Below are 22191 nucleotides of genomic sequence, written 5' to 3'. Positions count from 1 at the left end.
CTTCCCAATAAGGGCACCAGTCCTATTGGACAAGAGCCCATTCTAATGGCCTTGGTCACGTGCAAAGACACTGTTTCCAAATAGGGTCAGGTTCACAGGTACTGGAGATTAGGACCTCAACATCTTTATGGGGGAACAGTTCAACACCTAACAGGTGGCATGCTGTATATACAGTGTGCCTTCTATTTACAGTTATATGGCTGTAAACACTAAAAGTCAGGAGTGAATCTGACTATTCTTAATACTATCTGACTTAGTTTTATGACATTACTGTTCTCGAAGCACTTTTACATATGCTATTCCCAACATTCTTGAGATTATTACTACATTTTACAGATGAGATCACACTCTTGGAGAAAGGAAATGTCCAAGGACACATATTAGCATCAGGGGCAGCCAAGTCCAAAAGACAGATTCAGTGTCACTGGGCTGGGCCCATACAGGCTTTGGAAAAATACTAGTTAAAAATAATGGTAAAATAGTATAAAAATAGTAAAAATAATTTAAAAATATAGTTAAAAAATACTATTTAAAAAAAAAACATTCACAGTCCTTTGATGAACTTGAATGCACATCCTACTAAGGAGGTTCTTTCCAATAAACATGGTTCTAGCTCACAAACCCCTGCTCCTGAATGCTTCGGGAAGTAAAGGCCCATTGTCTCCAGGTCCTCTTTTTGATTCTGTCCCTTTGTGTCCTTACAACTACAGAGGGGAGAAGTGTGGCTGCTGGGACTGGAGTGGGCCGTGAGCAACTCCCCTGCTATGGACTGAGGCATGTCCCTCCAAAAGTCATACCCCAAGCCCTGACACACTCCGAGCACCTGTATTTGGAGAGAAGGCTTTTAAGAAGTAATTAAGGTTAATGAGGTCATAAGGGTGGGACCCTAATCCAATAGGATTGGGACCTTTGTAAGAAGAGGAAGAGGGAATGAGATCTCTCCCTCCGCCCACAGAGGCCTTGTGAGGACACAGAGAGAAGGCAGCCATATGCAAGCGGGGAAAGGAGCCCTCCCCGGATTCTGAATCTGCCAACACCTTGATCTTGGACTTCCAGCCTCTGGAGCTGTGAGAGATAAATGTCTTCGGTAAGCCCCTCAGCCTTGGGATTTTGTTATGGCAGCACAAGCTAAGACATGCCAATATATCTTCTCATCCTCTGTTTCCTGCCCAGCTGCCCAGCTGCCCCCGCCTCTAGCTGCAAGGGTGGGTCCCCCGGATCCAGTCCTCAGGACCAGGGTCTTTCAGGACCTTGTTTTGTACCTAGAGCAGTGCCTCTTCCACTTGCCCCTGCTCCCTGGGGAAGGGGGTGAGGTGGGAGGGAGCCCGGCTTGCCTGTAAGGGCTCAGGAGCTGGGCTGTCTCTCAGCATCACCAAAGGCACACCTGCTGCTGAGGTCCAGGGGCAGTGAGGGGGCTTCCGGGTCAGGCAGACCAAGAGGCAGGTCTGTTCCTGCAGTCACCGCCATCGGGACCTTGGAAATAACTTCCTTCCTCCTTCATTTCCTGCTCCTTCCTCCTTCAACTTTAGCAAATCCAGAACATTCTCTCCAGCAATCCCAACTGAGTCCTAACCCAGGGTTCCAATTTCCTCATTTATAAAATGTGGGTATTCGTGTCTCCCTTGGACTAGAAGAGGCAATGAGTGTAAAGGACCCCAAGGCACGATCGGTACCCAGTAAGTGATAAGGACCTTCCCTTTACATCGTCAGCATCATCATCAAAGACGGACTGACTCAGTACAAATGTATAGAGGAAAGCATCCCAGTGAATCTCAGGAGACCCCCGGTCTAGTCCCAGTTCTGACACGTTCAGGCTATGTCACCTGAATAAGACACCTAAATCCCGGGAGCTTGTTTCCTCAGGACAGCACTGCCTCAGGTGACCAGAGCAAAGAGGAGGTCAGATGGTGGCCTGGTACCCTGCTGAAGTACCTGCCTGCCTGCCTGCCTGGTTCCGTGAATGCTGATCTTGAAGTCATGGCTCCACCAGGAGTGGTCATGGTGCGTTGGACTGGAGCCCCTGGGACAGGGGTACCTTGCTGGTTTGTGCAACTGGATCGATGGGGGCCTGTGTCCGTGCCCTGCACGATTACCTGGTGTAAAAGGAGCACACCCCAGCAGCAGCTTGCCAGGCCCCCCCGCCCCCCGCATGTAAAGCCAAAGCCCCCCACCTGGGGAGCTGCACACCAGGCCTGACATCTTTTCCATGTTGGTGAACCATGAGGGAAGCAGCCAAGAGTCTTTTTGGCTGCTTGACACTCCTGCTAAAGCAAGAAACCCAAAGCCAAACACAAACAGTGGCTTTGACCGCTGTTTCCAACCAGTCTGAACCGGAAAAGGCTTCTTGCCTTTCCAGCTCTGCTCCCGATGGCTTCTCTTCTGAGAACTAGAGCTCCTGGAGCCTGAGAAATCGGTACATGACCTGAGCAGGGCAGTAGGTGAGCATCTGCTCTGAAACAGTTCAGCGGCTAATGTGGAGTGCAAGTAACACCCCCACAGCCCTGCTTGTCTCTCATTTCACCTTCTAGCCAACTGTCCAAGTTCCAACAGAAAGAAAATGTGACCCACATATGCAGGCACATTTTTAAACATAAAAAGACACAGGCAAAATTAATTTTAATGATACATTCTTTTAACTCAATGTATAGGAAATGTCATTCAACATGTAGTCACTCTAAAAATTATGAATAAGATATTTGCCTTCTTTTTTTTTTCATGTTAAGTCTTTGACATTCAGTATGTGTTCTATATTTATAGCACATCTCAATTCAAACTAGCGCAATTCAAGTGCTTAATAGCCATATGCGACCAGTGGCTGTCATCTGGATGGTGCAGATATAGAGCAATGGATCCCCAACTTTAGTGTAAATCAGAATCCCCTGAAGAGCTCACAAAAAAACAGATTGCTAAGTCCTACCCCCAGAGTTAATGATTCATAAAATCTGGGGTGTTGCCTGAGAATTTACATTTCTAACAAATTACCAGCTGATGATCATGTTGCTGGTCAGGAATCCACATTTTGAGAACCACTGGCCTCCGCAGTCTTCTGAGGCAGACGAAACATGCTTTATAATTTACATCTGGGAAAACTATATCATTACAACAAAGCTATAGTAATCAGGAGAGTGTGGTACTTGCATAAGGTTACATATATAGATGAATGGAATAAATTAAAAGTCCAGAAATAAACCCTCACATTTATAATCAACTGGCGTTTTGACAAGTGTGCCAAGAACAATTCAGTGAGAGAAAGCATAGGCTTTCGAACAAGTCATTTTGGAACAACTGGGTGGTCCCAGATGGTCACCTGTAGAAGAATGAAGTTGGGCCCCTACCTCACACCACTTACAAAAAGTAACTCCAAATGGATCAAAGACCTAAATGTAAGAGCTAAAGCTATGAAGTCTTAGAAGAAAACACAGGCATAAATCTTTGGGACCTTGGATCAGGCAACGGCTCCTTATGACAGCAAGTGTACAGGCAATCAAAGGAAAAGTCGACAAAATGTAAAACTTTGGTGCTTCAAAGGGCACCATCAAGAAAATGAAAGACAATCCACAGAAAGGGAAAAAATATTTGCAAACTATCTAATAAGGAACCTCTATTGCATATATATAATGAACTCCTACAACTCAACAATAAAAAGACAAATGACCCAATTTAAAAGTGGAAAAGGATTTGGATAGACGTCTCTCTAAGGAAGATGTACACAGGGCCAGTAGGCACGTGTAAAGATGGCCAACATCATTAGTTACCAGGGAGATACAAAGCAAAAACTCCGGGAGACGACTTCACATACACCAGAGTTGTCATAATCCAAAAGACAAACAATAACAAATGTCGGCAGAGATTTGGAGAAACTGGAGCCCACCCACATCCATTGCTGGTGGTAACATAAAACAGTGTGCTGGCTGTGAAGAACAGCTTGGCAATTCTTCCAAAAGTTAAACTTAGAGTTTACAGTGTGACCTGACAGTTCTACCCCGAGGTGTATACGGGAGAGGATGGAAAATACATCTCCACTCCAAAACTTGGGCATGAATGTTGATAGCAGCACTCTTCACAATAGCTACAGAGTAATGGAGAGGATAGGGGGTAAGGGCCCTCAGAGGCTCTAGGGGAGAGGATAAGTGGCAATGGTTGCTTTGGAGAATGATTTGCCAATATCTGGTGAAGGTGGAGAGACAAATACCCTTCAGCCACTCTGGTTACTCACCCCAAGAAAACTTCTGTGTGTAAGCCAAAAAGCCATGTGCAAGAACACATCACAACATAGGAGGAGTGAGAAGCAGCCTCAATGTGCCTTGTGGGGGGGATGGAGTGAACAAAACAGGTGGATATTCATACGAGGGTTTACTATAAATGGCAGTAAAATCAGCTCAATACGTCTGAATCGACATGGGTAGATCTTAAAAAAAATCAGATTTTTAAAAAAAGATAAGGAACGGAAACAGAATGGCATGTTACTGTTAATGTTCACCTACAACAATACAAAGTACATTTGTGTAAATGTGTACAAACATAGCAAAAGTATCAAAATGGACTGAAAGGGAGCCCATTGATTCCTGTTAGTGATTGCCCCTGGCCCAGGGCAAGATGGGAAAGAGAGTACAGTACAGTACAGTGCTAATCCAGGGTACCTGACGTGCAGTATTTCTAAAAATATGAAGCCAATCTGTTCAGATAGAAACTCTGTTGCAGATATGTATGTGTCTGAGATATTATTCTCTATATTTATCTGTGTTTTACAATATTTCTCATTTTAAAAAAAAGTAACACGAACAGTATCTCTTGTCCCTCATTTTGTCTGTCTCGAAGTCTGGATTCTAATTTACGATCGTGCCCAGCGAATTTAAAAGTCAAAGTGCCAGGAACCCCGACTTTGGGAACTCAGCACTGAAAACCAAGTAAAGGGAAGAGCTCTTGCCATGGAGGGGAAGTTCATTATGCAGCCCAGGTCCTGAATTCTGTAGATGCCTCTCAGCCTTAGTAGGTAAAATGAGGCAGAATCATGGAACACGGTGAGCTATTCTCAGAGCGGAGAAATGCCAGTAGCTCAGAAGGATGCTAAACCTCATGTCTCTGGACTAGAGACCAGTGAAATCAATGTGCAGCTCAAAATAAGGAAGGGCCAGGACACAGGGAGGCACTGCCAAAGTCAATGTGTGGAGAGACAGCCCAGCAAGGGGGCAGCTGGAGAGACAGGGAGAGAAATCATCTGACACCACAGCTTCCCAGGTGTGAGGGGACTCTGTGCAGAGGGAAGCCAGGAGGGACAGCCTCAGAGCTGTCCCTGCAGAGGGACAGAGCCAGGCATCTGCCCCATCAATGGCATGAGGTCTTGCAGGCAGGTACAGGCTGCTCCCACACAGCTAAGGAACCCCTGAGGACAACTCACGGTGTCACGGCTGCCGTGACATGCCTCCCAGATTCCCCATCAGGGCTGAGACATGCACCCCTCAGCTGCTGGGAGTGATGGCTGCTCGTGGCTCTTGGCTGATTCTTCTCTGGAAATTGCCCTTGAGTGAAAAGAGCTGCCTGGCCTAAGGTTCCTTGCTCCCCAGGGTCAGCCCCCACCCAGTGACTGGCAACTTGGGGACCTAGCCCAGGACATCTCTGAAGGTCTCCCTCAGCCTCAGAGCTCCCTGTGGGGACAGCTGAGGCTCTGATGCAGCGGCCCTCACCCTGTGGCCCTTCTTGCAGGGGTGTGTGCCCAAGAGCACTCCCTAATAAACCTCTGGTTCGAAGATCTCATCTCCAAATCTGTTTCCTAGGGAACAATCTAGGACATGGGATCTCTAACAAGGGTCAAGACAATATTACAATGTGTTTAGGAGCCTCTTTTTGAGGCTGCGTGTAATATATCTATGTTCACTTCTATGTTAGAATCAGCTGCAAATCACAAAGATCCCAAAAATATTGGCTTCGGCAAATAGATATTTAGTTCTTCCTTGTTTAGAAGCAGCCAGGGTGGGGCACCTGAGTGGCTCAGTTGGTTAAGCATCTGCCTTTGGCTCGGATCATGATCCCAGAGTTTGGGGCTCAAGCCCCACACTGGGCTCCCTGCTCAGTTTCTCTCTCTCCCTCTGCCCCTACTACACCCACCCCCCTCACCATGCACTCACTATCTCAAATAAATAAATAAAATCATAAAAAAGAGGAAGAAGAAGAAGAAGCAACCCAAGGCAAAACTGTTCCATAAGACAAAATGCAGATAGGTGGTGCCCAGGACGGGTGTATGGAGATCTGGGGGAGCAAAGATGGAATGTAAAGAGGTACAAGAAAACTTTAAAGTTGATTTTTTTTTTTTGTTTCTAAGTAGTCCAGAAACAGGATGTCTGGGCTTAAAATGGTCCCAGATGACAGGAATTCATTCTTCTTTTCTTGTTTTCTCCATCTTCCCTGATCTTTGGTCTTAAAGTCACCTCATGGCTCAGAACAGCTGCAAAAGCTCCAGCATTTATATCCTTTGTCTAGGCAGAATGAAGAAGAAAGGGAAAAGGGCCAGCCCTTCCTTCTAAAGAGAAGGCAAGTGCCACCAATGCTTCTGCTCACATCTCATTGGCCAGAACGCAGTCATACACCTCAGCAAGGAAGCCGGAAAATGTGTAGCTCTTAAAGGGGTCTTTGCAGTTCCAAATAAATTTGGGATCCTGTTGTTAAGGGACAAGAGGAATCACTGTTGGGCCCATTTTCACAATATCTTAGAAGATTTCCATGACAAAATGCTTTAAATAAAAGAATATGTTGCATGCTTAAAAGGGAAAGCTTCAAACCAGAAAATTGACCATGGGAAGGTCTCAGGGCTCTCCCAATGAAGGTGCAAGATCAAAATGTCAGCATAACTCCGTATCTATACCACTGAGACAGGTTTAGGATCTGCAAAGATCAAACATCCAAAGTAAAAATCACTTTATTTTCTTAGTAAACTTCTGGCTTCCTAGAGCTGGAGGCAGTGATCAGAGTGAAATGCAGGCTAACTGCTAAAGGGGATGGGTTTCATTCTTGGGGTGATGACCATGTTCTAAAATTGGTCGTGGTGATGGTACACAACTCTGTGAACAACAGAAACCATTGAATTGTGCACCTAAATGGGTGAATTGCATACTGTGTATTATATCTCAATAAAGCTGTTACCAAAAAAAAAAAAAAAAAATGATTTCAGTTTCCTGTATTCTCTTGGCAGGTCCCCTGCAATGGCATTCCTGCCCCCAGGCCTTTGCAGGCCCTGTGCCCTCTGCCTGAGGCACTCCCAGTACCCCCTCCACCCAGAAACCCATTTAGCCTCCAGAAGCTCCTCAGAAGTCCTGAGCCACACCACAGCCTCGGGCTGAAGGGAAGATGTGTGTCCCCCTGTACACTCATCACGATTCCTCCCATTTCTGAATGCCTATGGGAAGAGAAGCTCTACACTCAGAAGCCATGGCTGTGGGGAGAGCCTTGAGTGGCTCAGTCCTTCTGCCACTGTCAATCTGTCCAGGGGACAAGGTGACATGGCCGTGACCTTGGGTGGATTGGACACACTTATTCCATTGTTCAATAGCGTAGGTTCGTACGAAAAGCAGCAGCCGGTCTCTGTTTAAATTTTTGACATTTTATTCACCATGGATTTTTTTTTTTTTTTTACATCAATTTGGAGTTTTCAAAACATGACGTTAAAATGGAATTGTCCTGGTGAGTCTTCGGTGCCCGTTCACATTTGGGCGTGAGCCGAGCGTCTCCCTCTCCCTGCCCAGACCCTGGCTCCGTGGGAAGCCTTCCCTCTGCGCTTGCCCTGCTCCTCTGGGAGTCTGTCCCGCGGCTTTGTCACATGCTCAACATCTGCCTGTCTCCACCACCAAACTGTGAGCTCCCTGGGGGCAGGACGTTTCTTGTAAGTTCATTTCTATACCTAGAGCCTGGATACAGGCTGTGCCAGCGGCAGGCTGTCGCAGACCAACCCGCTCTTGTCCAATCCTCCCTTCCACGCTGAAAGAACAGAGCCAGAGAACCCAGTCTCCCTGCCTGCCCTCCCCACGTCCTAGAAAGTAAAACAAAGAAGTAACCTACGTTCCTTTTAGCTCCCAGGGAAAGCTGCATGGAGGCTGAGAGGCATCGTGGGCCCTGCCAGGCTATATCTTCCGGCCTGGCCTGGGCTGGCTGGGCAGCGGGGGGTTTTGCCTCGGGGAGGAGACAGCCCCTTCTATGCCCAGTGTCCCTGGATTCAGAGCAGGTGCCACCAGAACCCCCAGCTTTGAGATATTAGTGTGAACGTCTCAGGCATGTGGTGGAGAGGCTCACAGGAGGCGGCTCCAGGGAGTCTGGGTCTGGAATATTCCACCTACGTCTGTCACAGGTGGAAGAGGATGAGTGTACCCAGGCCCCTCCCTGTGCCAGTGACGGTTGTAGCTGAGAGACTGGGGCTCTGGATCCCACCCAGCCTACGGCTGGTCCTCCCCACCCGATGCTGTGCCCTCCTTCTGTTGCTTTGCCCCAAAGCCCAGGGCAGATGCTGTCTCCCCATCACTGTCTTCGAGTAGGAGTGTGGACAAGACACCAGCAAGAGAAGGAACTCAAAAGCTTTGCAGGCAATAGAACACCTCATTTTGTTTCTCTTTTCAGGGCTGCAGACTGTGCTGGGTCAGCGGGAAGGGTGCCAGGCTCTGCTCGGAATGCCCTGGTGACAGGTGATCTGCCGGTTTGCATTCGAGGGGCTGTTCCTGCTTCAACGGCCTTCCCAGGACGCCCCCACGGGCCTGGTTTATCAGAGAATGCACCTGCCCAGAGAGAGCAGGGGACTGTGCCCACGGACCGGCTGAAGCCCCGGGCCTCACTGCCCCAGCTGAGAGCAGAGGCAAGTGGAGGGCAGGGCCTGCCCGCGGGGAGGCAGGAAGGCCTGGCACTCTCCCTGCCCTGTCCCGGGCCCGGGCCCTGTCCCAGGCCTCTCCAGAAGGGACTCCCCACCAGAGCTGTACATCCAGGAAAGATCCTACAAGGTAGGAACCCTCTGCCCCTAGGGGATTCGCACCCAAGACTGTTTTCTGAGCTCAGGAAACTATTTGCAGACGTTTCCAAGTCCGGATCCTGCCCAGAGCCCTGCCGGCCTTCCTTGCTCGAGAGCCCACCCAGCCCTGGTAAGAGTGGAGTGGCTGAGGGTTCAGGGCCCACCACAACGGCAGGCGCGGGCGGCCAGAGAATCGGCCTCGTCTCTCCCTTGCCCCCCCCGCAGGCCCTTCTGCTCAGGCCCACCCTGGAATTCCTTCTGTGCTGGCCCACGCCAGCCTTCCCCACCCCTCCCTGCCCGAAACGCCGTCCCCACATTCCCTACTTATCGAGCACCTTTCACCCCGCAGAATTTGTCTCAGAGCTGGATGCCACGTCCCTAGGCACCTCTCCTGCAGCCAGGGCGCTGCCTGGCCTGGGCTTTGTGATACCCGGTGACTTGGCTATACCCCCACCATCATCCTGAGAGCACGCTGGGGTGGGGGCTCCCTCATCCGCATGCAGCAGCCCTCACCCAGTAAAAATGCAGCAGTGGAGGCCGGGTCGGGCCTCCCGAGGCCCTGCAGGGGTGCGTGGGTTGGCTTGTACACAGCAGCACAGGCCCCACAGGGCTGCTGGGCAGCTCCCTTCCTCCTGCCCCCGTACCAGCCAGGGGCCAGAGTGACTCAGCACTGGAGGCAGGCTTCCTGCTGAGAACCCCGGCCACTTCCTCCTGCCAAGCCAGCAGGGAGCTCTCATGCCTTCTAGGGCCTGGGGCTGCCAGCCCCCAACCAGGGGCCAGACTTGAGCTTCCAACATACCATTTGCAGCTGGGTAGCCTTGGGCATGTTGCACAACCTCTCTGGGTCTGGGTTTGCTCATTTCTGGGAAGTAGGGACTGGGTCTTAGCATTCCTCCTGGAGCTGATTCAGGAATTAAGTGACCATGACCTCTGCCCTGGATGTCCTGTCCCTTGTCTGCAGGTGCCATGCTCTCTTACCTCTGCAGAGGTGCTCCTGCTGTGGCCTCTCCAGGCAGCCCATCCGGCGAGAGTCCCTGAGAACCTTCCTCCCCAGCACCCTGTGTCCCCACGAGCAGAGGTGTGGCTCCCCAGCACTGTGCACCCTCTCCCTATAGCCCCTAGGTATCCCCTGGTGCCCCTCTGGGTGCCTGCCCTGCCGTGTCCCCACGGAGGGCCCAGGGAAGGCGCCCTGCAAGTTTTCCTTCTTACAAGAGGGCAGGCTCAGTGGTGGCAAAAGAAAAGCAACGGCCTGCAGGTCCCTCACTGAAGTTCAAACTCAAACATAAATTCCTGCTTTTGCCATATGCCCTGAGGCAGAGCCCTCACTTCCGTCCATCTCTGGCTTCAGAAGGCGGCTTTGACTGCACAGGCCTCCTCTCATGGGCGTTGTGGGGAGCAAAGGAGTCCACCTTTTGGAAGGTTCTCTGTGAGAGGGAAGCTTGCAAAGGTTAGTGCAGTTGAGATAAATAGGTTGCACAGGTCCCATGTGACCTGCTTCCCTGTCCAGGTCTTGGGGCACAATGGTGGTTGTGTTTTCCAAACCCCGAATCAGGACACCCAGACTGATGGTGGGAAAAGGTGCTCATCCTGGACAATCTGGATCTGGGTCCTGAGGCTGCTGCGGCGGCGGCGGGGGGCTGGTGGTGGTTGCAAGGCGTGCAGGCAGGATGTGTGTGTGTGTGTGTGTGTGTGTGTGTGTGTGTGTGTGTTGGGGGGTGGTGTACTCAGATCTCGGGTGGGGGGGGTGGGGAGGGAGGCTGCTTAGCTGCTAATGGAGCTGGTGGAAGCATCCATCCACCGGTGCCAGCCCCCCTCAGCTCCATTCTTGTTTTCGGCTGGCTGCACGGGGTCCATTAGCTCCTGCCAGAGGACACAATGTGGCTTTGTACTCACCCTGGCATCTGTGCCAGGCTCTCACAAAGCAAACCCATCACAGGCCTCGGCTCCCTGCTCGCCCTGCTTGCCCCTCCCGAAAGGCTGAAGCACCTCCTGCCTCTGCGCTTCAAGGCCGGGGGTCATGAGGCACCCCCCACCCCCCACCCAGGGCCAGAGAAGCCCTCGCCCCTCCCCTGCTGGGCCAGCCAGAGCTGCTGGGGCCCAGAGGAACCTTCCAGCCAGCACTACCTGTGCTGTGATGCCGGCCTCAGCCCAAGGAGAGCTGAGGGCAGGGACTGCTCTTATTCTCCTTCGTAGCCCCAGCTTATTGTTAGGGCCCTGACAACAAATGTCTGGCTGACGTGAGACAGGAAATAAATGTACAACCTAGTTTGATATGGAAACTATGATTTTTTTTTTTCCTCTTCATTTTCTTTGTTGCATAAAAAGGATCCAACCCATTTCGGGGTTGAATGCACCACCCAGGAGAAAATGCAAATATTTTCCCTTATATCCAGGAAGTGTCTGGAAGTTAAGCCATCCTGGCCTTTGTAGAGAGGCGGATCTAGGCTCTCAGGGTCTGAGGTGAAAGAAAAAGGAGAGAATAGGGCTTCAAGGTGGAAAGAGAAAACAGACAAGGGTGAAAGACAAGACAGGCGCCACACCTCCAGCTGCCCATTTTGGAGGGGTGAGTGGGGATGAGGAGCTTCTTGTGGGGGAAGAGACCATGAGTGGGCCTTGAGATTGGGGGTCCAGCAGCTGGCCGTGAGGAACAAACCTTTCCCCGCAGACTGGCTCTTACGGAAGCCTCGCTGAAGGGCCCAGAATATCAGCCAGCCAGGCCTGGGCTGATGACAGGCTTCTAGCTGGGTGATGCTTGGTGACACCTCCTGACAGCTGAGTTAGTGGGGGACGGCTGATGAAGAGAGGCGATGTGGGGGCCCTTGGAGGGCAGCCCAAGGCTCTGTTGGCTTCATGGGGCTGTAACCCCCCCACCTTTTCCCTACCTTTCCTAGCTCCTCTGACAAACTGATGTCATGGCCTGAGGCCCTCCTGTCCCCGGGATGTGCCGGGTGAGAACACACAGGGAGAAGGCCTTGGAGCCCTCATTGCACATGGATGGGCTCCTCCCCACGGAGGAGCGGGGACACAGCTCATTCATCTACTCCTTTGGACACTTTCAGGCCTGCACCCAGTCAGGGACTGTGCAAGAAGCAGAGGTGAATTTGACCCCATGCTCACGGTATTGGTCACAACCCTGGCTGTGTCTCAGAAAAAATCCTCGGTTCCATCTGCTCACAGAGTACTGTGCATCCCAGAATCCCAGACCTATGGGTTTCCCCCGCATCAAGCAATTCTATAGCACCTCTACAGCACCGACAAGTCAATCCCAGCATTATCTACCTGGAGACAGAGGCAGGTCCCACCCGGCTAAGGGCTCAGCTCCACCAGACCACCCCCACCCCCTTCAGACACCAGCCACAGGTTCAGGCTGTCACCTGCACTTCTGACCGAGCCGCTGGAAGTTCCCATGACCCTCTCTTATGGCTGACGAATTTGCTAGAGCCGCTCATGGAACTCAGAAAAATAGTCCACTTGCTAGATTACCAGTTCGTTGTAAAAGGATACAACTCAGAACAGCGAGATGGAAGAGATGCCCAGGGCCAGGATGCGGGAAGGGGTGTGGAGCTCCCGTGGTCTCTCCAGACGCACCACCCTCCCAGCACCTCCACAGGTTCCCCAACCTGGAACTCTCTGAATCTCATCCTTTGGGGGGTTTATGGAGGCTTCATTATAGAGGCATCATTGGTTCGATCATTGGCCATTGGTGAGTGAACTCAATCTCCAGCCCCATCCCCTCCCAGAGTTCCAAGCCTCTAATGGTTTGGTTGGTTTCCCTGGCAACTAGCCCCCATCCTCAGGGGCTTTCTAAAAGTCACCTCAACAACATGAACTCAGGTGTGGTTGAAAGAGGCTTTATCTCTCTTACCACTTAGGAAATTCCTAGGGTTTAGGAGCTCTGTGCCAGGAAGTAGGGTGGGGAGGGGTGGGAGAAATGAAGACCAAATATATCTATTCCTTATTAAAAATCACAATATCACAGGCTGCCGTAACAAAATACCACAGAGTGGGTGATTTCAGCAGCCCACACTTATTTCTCACAGATTTGGGGCTTGAAAGTCCGTGATCAAGTTGGTGGCAGATTTGGTTTCGGGTGAGGAAGCTCTCCCAGGATTCCAGGGAGACAGCCTTCCCGCTGTGTCCTCGAGGAAAGGGAGGGAGGAGAGACAGAGGGCTCTCCAGTGTCTCTTCTTTTAAGGACCCGGTCCTCTCCAATCAAGGCACCAACCTCATGATCTCACTTAGCTGTGATTACCCCCATCAAGGCCCATTCTCCTGGGAGGAGCCATTCTGAAGTTGGGTTTCAACAGAGGAGCTGAGTGGGGGGGCCATTCAGCCCAGAACACCTGCGTCCTCCGAGGCTCTGGGGCCTCCAGCTGCTTCCCTGTCTTTCGGGGCAACTATCCTTGCCGGGTGCACGCTCACCTTGGCTGAAGCACCTGCAGAACCTGCCATCCACTTCCCAGAGGCCGTCATACCCTGGACCATGGGTGTTCCCCGTGGGGTGACCCGGATCAGCTGGAATTGGCAGACACGGACCTTCTTCCCATGTGGGGGTGCAGGATGCCCGCTGAGCAGCCTGCTGTGTCTCCTGGCTGCCCGCTGAGGAAGCAGCAGTCGGCACAGGCATGGTCACAGTCCATCCTGCATCATGGCTTGGCATTCCCCTTTCACTGCCTGCTTCTGGTGTGTCCTCACCCTTGTAGCACTGAGCTTCTGCTTTCCAAAGAAAGAAGCAGCTTTTTGACCTTTGCTTCCTTTCTACAGGGCTGGGGCTCAGACACATGCTGACCCTATCCTGCAGACCCAGGAGACGGATGTCAGGGGACAGTGGTATTACCACACTGTGTGTGAGAGAGACACACAGAAGGGCAGATACGAGGGAATCACCTTCATCCCCACACTGGATGGCCAGTCTCTGAACTTCTTTCCTGATGGAGCTTGAGACCTTGGGGTTGGTCTCTGAAGTAGTCCGCTTGGGCCACTAGAACAACATATCGCAGCGCAGGGTGGGGGTATCACTTAGGCAACTACCTCTCACAGTACCAGAGGCTGGGAAGTCCAAGGTCATGGTGTCGGCAGATTTAGCTCTTGGTGGGGGCCCTCTTCCTGGCTGGCACATCACGGTGGTGCTGATCCCCATGGCAGCTACTCTTGGTGGGTCGTTGGGCCATGAGAGCAGAAAGGTTGGTGACTGGAGGTGAGCAGGAAAAAGAAGAGGCGACAAGCCCAGGCTCCTGGCTCAGAAACGGGGCCAACGGCAGCAGTCTAGGAGAGGGCTCTAGAGGGGTGAAGCGTTGGGTAAGGGAGAGAAGGTCATGGCAAGAGCTGTGGGCGCACACAAGATGCCCTGCCTGTGGCTGGATGCATGGGCCCCGGGCCTGGGGCAGGGACAGCTGGGGGTGGCAGCCAGGAGGAGGTGGCTGAGTGTGGGAGGAGCAGCGTGGGGCAGATGCCAGCAGAAAGCAGAAAGCCAGTGGTTGGCGGAGGTGCCAGGCCCTTTCTCAACCCTCTTTCAGTTCATGAAAACATAGAGGAAGAAACTCTTCAAGCGAGCAGGGCAGGAGGGACAAGGGAACCAGCAGAAAACAGCTTTCTGTAGGAATCCTCCTTCCTCACCAAGCCTACTTGTGTTCGGGACCTGCACTCAAATTAGGTCAAAGGATTAATTATGGGCCTTTCTGTGCAAAGCATCTGATTGGATGTTTGAAGTAGAATTCAAGTGTTTCCAGGCTGATTGACATGTAGCCTTTCAGGTCACTGCACAAAGAGATAGCTACTTGTATTTGCAGAAGTCCACAGAAACAGGGGCTTGTCCCAAGCTTCTGGGGCTGGTGTCGCTTTAATTCATCAAAAAGTTGGCTGAAGTGGAAAATGATTTTTAAAAACTTAAACATATCTTAAAACTTGTATTTTTAAATTTTTTTAAAGATGTATTTATTCATTTGAGAGATAAAGAGAAAGGACCTGGGAAGGGGAGAAGGAGAGAAAATGCCAAGCAGATTCCCTGCTGAGTCCATGTGGAGCCAACTAGGGGCAGGATCTTGAGACCCTGAGATATGACCTAAGTTGAAACCAAGAGTTGGACACTTAACTGCCTGAGCCACCCAGGCACCTCTAAAATGTTTATCTTTTTATTTTTTGATTTATTTTTTAGATCGTGTTTATTTATTCATGAGAGACACAGAGAGAGAGGCAGAGACACAGGCAGAGGGAGAAGCAGGCTCCCTGCAAGGAGCCCAATGCAGGACTCGATCCCAGGCCCCTGAGATCATGCCCTGAGCCAAAGGCAGACGCTCAACCACTAAACCACCCAGGTGCCCCTAAGATTTTTATTTTTAACTTAAATCTGACAAAAGTATATTCACCAGTCAACATAGAGGCAAAGGCTTCTCTAAGTGGAAGTCCCATGGTTGGAGCATGAGCAGACCCTCTTAACATCAGCGCACTCCACACCATACTCCTGACTCCTACTTACCATTTTTTGAAATACAGGCTCCAGTTAGATTTTTTTTAAAGATTTTATTTATTTATTCGTGAGAGAGTCAGAGAGAGGCAGAAACACAGGCAGAGGGAGAAGCAGGCTCTATGCAGGGAGCCCGATGTGGGACTCGATCCTCCAACTCCAGGATCACTCCCTGGGCCAAAGGCAGACGCTCAACCGCTGAGCCACCCGGGCGTCCCTCCAGTTAGATGTTTACTGTTCTTCTATGATTCTTTCACAGAGGCCTCCCCTATGTGTGCCAGTTACCTCTGGCCACGTAACAAATTACCCCGGTACTGAGTGGCCCGGTACTGGGTGAATTGAACAGGTTGGCTCAAGGTTTCTCCAGGGGCTGCACCCAGCTGGTGCCCAGGGCTGCCCTCCAGAGAAGAATTGCCTGGGGCTACCAGGTCAGCTTGCAAACCTGCTCCCTCCCACGGTGGAGGTAGGTGTGGGCCCTGCCCTGGGCCCACTGGGTCTCTCCGAAGAGGCTGGAGTGTCCTCGTGGTATTGACAGCCTCATGACCTCATTACCTCATGACCTAGGACAGTCAGGCAGGCGCCGCAGTGCCTTACACTCCACCGTGGGAGACACGCAGTGCTGTGGACACTGTATCCTTGGGGTCTCGCAGTGTGGGGGATGCTCCAAGAAGGTGCAAATACCCAGAGGCAACCGGCCCCGGGTGGAGGGGGAGAAGGGAGGCCCAGCATGGAGACCGGCTGTCCTACAGAACTTAATTCAGCAGCAATATTTTTTAAAGCAACTCGCCCTTAATGAATCTTTTTCAAAGCATTTAATTTAGTGTTCATAAAAAAACCCTCGATTTGAATTCCTACTTTATCATTTTATGTATATTGAATTACACGATGTCATTATAATAATAAGCGTAACTAACATAAATGGATTTGGGACCATAATCAACTGACAGGTGGTCAGGTACAGCCAGCTGTAGCCGCCCAGGGACGCGGGCAGGCCAAGGAGAGCTGGAGGCGCTCTGGGCCTCGTCAGAAAGAGATGAATAGACCCAGATGTACCATCTGGTGCCCCTGGAGCCCTTGAGAGGGTTGGAAAGTCTCTGATCCCAGGTCCACCCATTATTCCTTTGGTGAACCAGGGAGCGGTACGAAGGCTGTGTGTTTGGGCCCCAAAAAAGGTTAGTTCACTCCAAGAAGTGTTTCCTGAGCACCTGAAGATCCAGGTAACCACAGGAGCTGAATTCGCCAGGGAAGTGGCCATCTGGGGAGGGGAACATCAAGGTAGAGGGAGTACTTCAGCCAGGTGCTCCCGGGAGTGGGGCGGAGGGAAGCCAGGAGGTGCAAGACCCCAAGGGAGGGTATTAGTTTGTCTGGGGCCTCCACAAAATACCACAGTTGGGGGAAGGGGGTGTGCTTAAACAACACACATTTATTTTCTCACGGTCCAGGAGGCAGGAAGTCTGAGGTCAAGGCTCCAGCAGGGCAGGCTTCTCCCGAGGCCTCTCTCCTTGGCTTGCAGAGGGCCGCCTTCTCCCCGTGCGCACACGGTCTTCCCGCTGCGTGTTCTCTTGTCCTCACCTCTGCTAAGGACACTGGTCTTGTTGGAGCAGAGCCCACTCATATGACCTCATTTTACCCTAATTACCTCTTTAAAGACCTTGTCTCCAATGCAGCCATATTCTGAGATAGTTGGGGTGGGTATTCAGGGCTTCACGGTATGAATTTGAAGGGGACAGAAGTCAACCCTAACCAGAGGGGGAAGGGCAGCAAATCCAACCTGGGAGATCTGAGTGGGCTTCAGAGCAGGCGCTGCCCCAACCAGGTCCTGACAGATGGAATATGTCCTGGGCAAGGGCAGGGCGGGGCGTGGAGCTGAGCTCTGTGTGGCTAGGAGGGGAAGGAGGGATCCTGGCCATCAGCATGGAATGTGGGCTCAAGCAGAAGCCCTCCTAATTTAGAACGGGTCCCTGGGTCCCTGGGTCCCCTCCACCCAGCCCTGCCTCTCCCCTCTCAGGGCTTCAGCTCCCACCTCTGTGAACAGGGCTTGGGGAGGGGGGGTTCCCCCTCAGAACCCGGCACCTTGCATCGAGGCATGAACCAATACTGCTGCTCCTCACTGGGAGTAACTGGTGTGTAATTTGGCCTTGAGCGTGGAAAGTTAAGTCAGCTGGAAAGAGTAAAAGGAAGTTGGAAAAACATTTTAACCCAGCCACAACCACAGGCGCGATAAAGAGGTGGTGAGGTCACTAGGACTTTAGGAAAATATGAATCGGCCAGACAGTCTGAAGAAAAGAGTAAAGCAGGGCCCTGTGAGTCTCTCCCCTGCCAGCCCAGGGAGGGATGTGTGCGTGCATGCGTGGGTGGGTGGGTGGGTGGGTGGAGGGGTGTGTGTGTGTGTGTGTGTGTGTGTGTGTGTGTGTAGCTGCCTCCCTGGAGGCTGTCAGCCTGGCCTGGCCTGGCCGCATATATGGAGTCTGGCCCTGTGTGACAGCGTCGCCCTTCCAAAGAAACTTCGATTTGTCTCCTCTTGCCAGCTCTGCTGTGGGTGTTTGACTTCAGCATCTGGGAAGGAAAAGGCGGGTTATAAGCGATCCTTCTCACGAGCTAAACCTCACAACGGAAGCCCTTACAGGAAGCAGAGGGAGGGTACACGCTCACACACGCGCACGCACACACACAGAGTGTACACACACTCCCAGAATGGGTTCAGAGTCCTACAGAGCTGGTCAGCCTCTGCTTCTAAAGTGGGGCAGGACAGAGCCTGACCATCAGGGCCGGACTCTGGGCTTCAAACAGGCTGAAATGCTCCCAGGTTGGGGGCTCTTTCAGGGGTCGGGTGTTCCTGGCAAAATGCCAACCTCAGGGGACAGCCAGGATATGGGTCTGGAAAGGGTTACGCTGCCTGGTCGGGGGAGGCAAAGCCTGAGTCCACAAGTAGAATAGGCTTGGGTCCTAAAAGGACGGATCCTTCCAAAGGTCTCCGAAGCGCAATGTAGACCCCCCTGAGGTGGGGGTAGGGAACCACCCACGTTAGAAAATATAGCTTCTCTGCATGATTTGATTCGCCCTTTACATTTCTCTTTGGGGAATGTTTTATAATTTATGTAATATATGTTAATACAGGAACACTCGTGTATAATACACAAATGAATAAAGGTGAACACAGCAAGGGGCATGCTCAAAACCTCTCTTTTCTCCCCAAGTTTTTATTTTAATTCCACTTAGTTAATGAAGAATGTTATATAATTTCAGGTGTACAGATAGTGACTGACACTTCCACGCATCACCTGGTGCCTCATCGCAAGTGCCCGCCTTCATCCCCATCACCTGTTCCCCCCATCCCTCCACCCACCTCCCCTCTGGCAACCATCAGATTGTTCTCTATAACTAAACGTCTGTTTCTTGCTTTGACTCTCATTTTTCCTTTGCTTTTTTGCTTCTTGAATTCCACATATGAGCGAAATCGTATGGCATTTGTCTTTCTGTGCCTGATGTTTCACTTAGCATTGTATTCTCTAGCTGCACTCAACCTTGCCAAGAATGACAAGATTTCGGTCTTTTTTTATGGCTGAATAATATTCCACACCACATCTCCTTTATGCATTCATTGGTCGATGGACACTTGGGCTACTTCCATATCATGGCTATTGTAGGTAATGCTGCTATAAACTTAGGGGCACTTTGAATTAGTGTTTTTTGTTTTCTTTGGGTTCAGACTTCTATTTTTAAGATTTATTTATTTATATGAGAGAGAGAACACAGAGGGACAGAGGGAGAGAATCTTCAAGCAGACTCCCCATTGAGCAGAGGAACCTGATGCGGGATTTAATCTCACAATCCTGAAATCATGACCTGAGTTGAAACTGAGTCGGGCACTTAGCCAACTGAGCCACTCAGGCACTCCTCAAAACCTCTTTCTTGTAGGGGAGTGTGGTCACAACCCCTATAGCCCACACCCCCTGCCTGGCATTCAGGGCTCTAAGAAAGCACCTCCCTTCCCCCACCCTCAACAGCATCTCAGGGACAAGCCCTCCCTTTGGGGCAGGAGCTGATATGTTGGGAGGCCTCTGGCGCTGCCTTTTCCTGAGGTCTAGGAAGAGCCAATTAGAGAAATCCTTCTGGCGTAAACAGAGGCAGAGCATGAGAGTAAACGTGTACATACACACACACATGCTTTCCACTCAGCCTGAGATGCCAGGTCTACAAGCTCTAGATTGGGTGTCTTGGGCAAGGCTACCCTGATAAGGCTCCTGCACTGGCCCAAGAAAGGGGATTGGCACCAGAGAGGCCAGCTGGCATGGCTCACAGGACCTGGCTGACACCCTTGGCCGGTCAGCCAGGTGGAGCCAGGCAGTCCTATGGGCTTGGTCCCTGGGCACCTTCCCCTTGGACAAGTCAGTAGAAGCCTGGCAAGCCCCCCCCCCCCGCCATAGAGTCTCCAGATCCCAGAGCAGATTTCAACCCCCCCCCCCATTTCACAGCTGGCCGACTGAGGCCATGGAAGAAGAAAGACATGCCCCAAGTCACTCCACTGGCCAGCTGCTGCTCCTTGTACCGTTACCTGCCCTCCACACCTCTCAGAGCCAGCTACCTGGCTCACCTGGCTTTGCCAAAGCTTGGAGGCCAGAAACAGGCTAGCACCTGAGCAACCTCCCACAGAGGTGTGTGTGTGTGTATAACAGAAAAAAGGAAACCACTCCCTGTCTACCGCTTATGCCGCTTCCGTAGTTGGGCTTCTAGTTGGCCATACGTACTCCTGATCCCCAGGGAAGGCAGAAGGAGCAATGGGAAAGGTGATAAAGTTGTCATTTGCACAGAATTTCAGCTTGAAGCCATGTCCCCCCCTCACTGACACACACACACACACACACACGTATCCTCTGAGTGTAGAGTGGAATTACCATCCCGGGCAGAGGAGAAGGATGGGCAGAGAGATGAACCACGTGCCCAGAGCCCACAAGCCCTCGTATCCTGCTCTAAGTTCCCACTCAGCTCCCCTGCCCCGCCCCCCCCTCCCCATGTCATGTCTCAATAGCTTGTATTTTGGGGCTAGCTTGAGATTAGCATTCTCAAACTGTATGGTCTCAGGGCCCCTCTATGCTCTTAAAAATTATTGGGGGACCCCAAAAGATGCTTTGTGAAGTAGAGTTATATTTATTGATATTATGTTAGGAATTAGAACAACAATTTCAGGAAATTTCTTGTTGATCCACTTTAAAATGGGCCCATTACATGCTAGCATAGTAACATCTTAAATGAAAAAAGCACCTATATTTTCTTTTTTTTTTAATTTTTATTTATTTATGATAGTCACACAGAGAGAGAGAGAGAGAGAGGCAGAGACACAGGCAGAGGGAGAAGCAGGCTCCATGCACTGGGAGCCCGACGTGGGATTCGATCCCGGGTCTCCAGGATCGCGCCCTGGGCCAAAGGCAGGTGCTAAACCGCTGCGCCACCCAGGGTTCCTGCACCTATATTTTCAAAACAAAACAATTTAGTGAGAAAAATGTCATTTTTTACATTTTGGCAAATCTTTAATGTTCGGCTTGATAGAGGATTGTGCATTTAAACTCCACTGTACATTCAGGAGAGAACAAGAACAATAAAAGCAAATAATGTCTTGCTCTTTTTACGGGAATAGTTTTGACTTGCAGGTCCCTGAGGCCAGTTTAGAGCCCCCCAGGGGTGCCCCTCGGCCAGACTTTGAGAACCGCTGTACTACATTCTCCGTGGTATGGTTTGCTTCATGCCTCATCTTCCTTCGCCACATCTCCTTGATTCTGAGCTTCATTCCCCTGCCCCCACTGTGGTGCTATTTCTAAAATCCTGATCCTAATCCAGCTACATTTGGGTTGTCCCTCCCCCCACGCTCTTTTGTAATCGCAGGTGCAACTTTCAGTAGGTGGCCTTTTAGAGTCAGGGACACTGGATTATAATGATCGCTGATGGGGGACTCTGCAGACGGCTCCGAGGGCCAGCTCCTGTCAGCCCAGAGCTGCGACAGGCTTGGGGGCAGGGGTGAGGCGGAGCCCCGACGAGGCCAGCCTGCAGGCTGCAGGAGGAGCAGTCGGGCCCAGCCTCGGCTCACCGCCTCCCTGGGAGGCCAGGTGGATCTCGGGTCTTCCTTCCAGGACCCGTGGACTGGTCCGGGGACAAGCTGTTGCACTGTTTGTGCACGGGCCTGCCTCCCCACCTGGCTGTGGGCACCGGGAAGGAGGGAGGGAGGCTATCTTTTCCACGCGTATAGCCTCCAAGCCCAAGACCTGGCGTGCAGCCAATCCTCAGCTGTTGGAGAAAGGGCACTGGCAGGTTTTCCCCGGGCAGCTAAGGAAACCCTAGCTCGCAAAGGCCCATTCCTGGGAGCAGATGGAGGGCGGAGCGAGGGGGTGGTGGGCACGCAGGGCAGCTGTTGTGGGGCAAGGCTGGTGTCATCCTGCGCAGGGGGGAATTCTGTTTGGCAGCGACTCCGCACCTGGCAAGATAAGCTGTACGGTGCCAGCAGGCAGGGAGCCCCAAAACTAGGCATGTCATCTGGAAATCCTCATGAGTCAGGCAGCTCGGGAAGATGCAGGCCCAGGGGAGCCCCCTGGGACGTCCTCTGGTCGGCAATGGCTCTAGCCGCCCCGATCCAGCCTGGACACAGCTCCCTGCCTGCTTACAGCCACAGGGAGTTGTGCTGGTGCTGGTGCTGGTGCCCCCGGGGACCCCCAGGACAGTACCCGTCCAGCACTTGGCATCTATAGGAGCTGAG

General features: G+C 51.6%; 1 long non-coding RNA gene across 2 annotated transcripts; it reads right to left on the bottom strand.

Moving 5' to 3' along the window:
• Nucleotides 1-7578: 7578 nt before the first annotated feature.
• Nucleotides 7579-10766, bottom strand: LOC119869740. 2 transcript variants are annotated; one of them, XR_005372070.1, is made up of 2 exons: nucleotides 9783-10766; nucleotides 7579-7853 (listed from the first exon to the last, which is right to left on the bottom strand). It is a non-coding gene; the product is annotated as an uncharacterized LOC119869740 (long non-coding RNA). The 2 variants fall into 2 exon arrangements; XR_005372069.1 differs by lacking the exon at nucleotides 9783-10766 and adding an exon at nucleotides 8050-9245.
• Nucleotides 10767-22191: the final 11425 nt, after the last annotated feature.

The sequence above is a fragment of the Canis lupus genome, chromosome 17, assembly GCF_011100685.1.
Source record: "Canis lupus familiaris isolate Mischka breed German Shepherd chromosome 17, alternate assembly UU_Cfam_GSD_1.0, whole genome shotgun sequence".
NCBI classification, from domain to species: domain Eukaryota; kingdom Metazoa; phylum Chordata; class Mammalia; order Carnivora; family Canidae; genus Canis; species Canis lupus.
This window is presented reverse-complemented; position numbering and strand designations above follow the sequence as displayed.